Source organism: Lontra canadensis, unplaced genomic scaffold (genome assembly GCF_010015895.1).
Source record: "Lontra canadensis isolate GAN:19392208 unplaced genomic scaffold, GSC_riverotter_1.0 scaffold31, whole genome shotgun sequence".
NCBI classification, from domain to species: Eukaryota; Metazoa; Chordata; class Mammalia; order Carnivora; family Mustelidae; genus Lontra; species Lontra canadensis.
Genome location: NW_022631025.1, coordinates 10,193,959 through 10,194,542, shown reverse-complemented (window position 1 = coordinate 10,194,542; position 584 = coordinate 10,193,959).

Sequence of the window (584 nt, the reverse complement as noted above, 5' to 3'; positions counted from 1 at the left end):
ACGGCTAGGTGGGCTGTAGCTGGCCAGCGGCCTTAAAGGGAGCACTAGGACTGTAAGGGGATCTCGTCTACAGAAAAGCAATCGTCAGGACATCTGGCCGGGGCTGAAGGAGACAGCTGGATGGGGCTCCGTGCTGTGCAGGGAAGTAAAGCCTGGAAAAGAGCAGGTTCACCCCAGCATTCTTCACAAGAGTGGGGGCAGCGCAGGTGTCTATCAGCAGACGAATGAGTAATCCAAACAGGACATCTAGAGCCCGTATAGAAATATCACACAGCCTCGAAAAGGAAGCCAACGGTGACACGGGCTATAACACGGACAGGGCTTGAAGACATTAAACTAAGTGACCTAAAGCAGTCCCAAAAGGACAAGTACTGTAGACTCTCATGAGACAGAGCAGTCAGATTCGTAGAGACAGAAAAACGGTGGCTGCCTGGGGCAGGAGGAGGGCAGAATACGGGCTGTTGTTCAGCGGATATCGGATTTCAGTTTGGGAACATGGAAAAGGTCTGGAGACGGATGGCGAACAGGGTCACACCACAACCTGTTAATGCCACAGAACTTCAAACTTGAGGGCGGTTAAGATG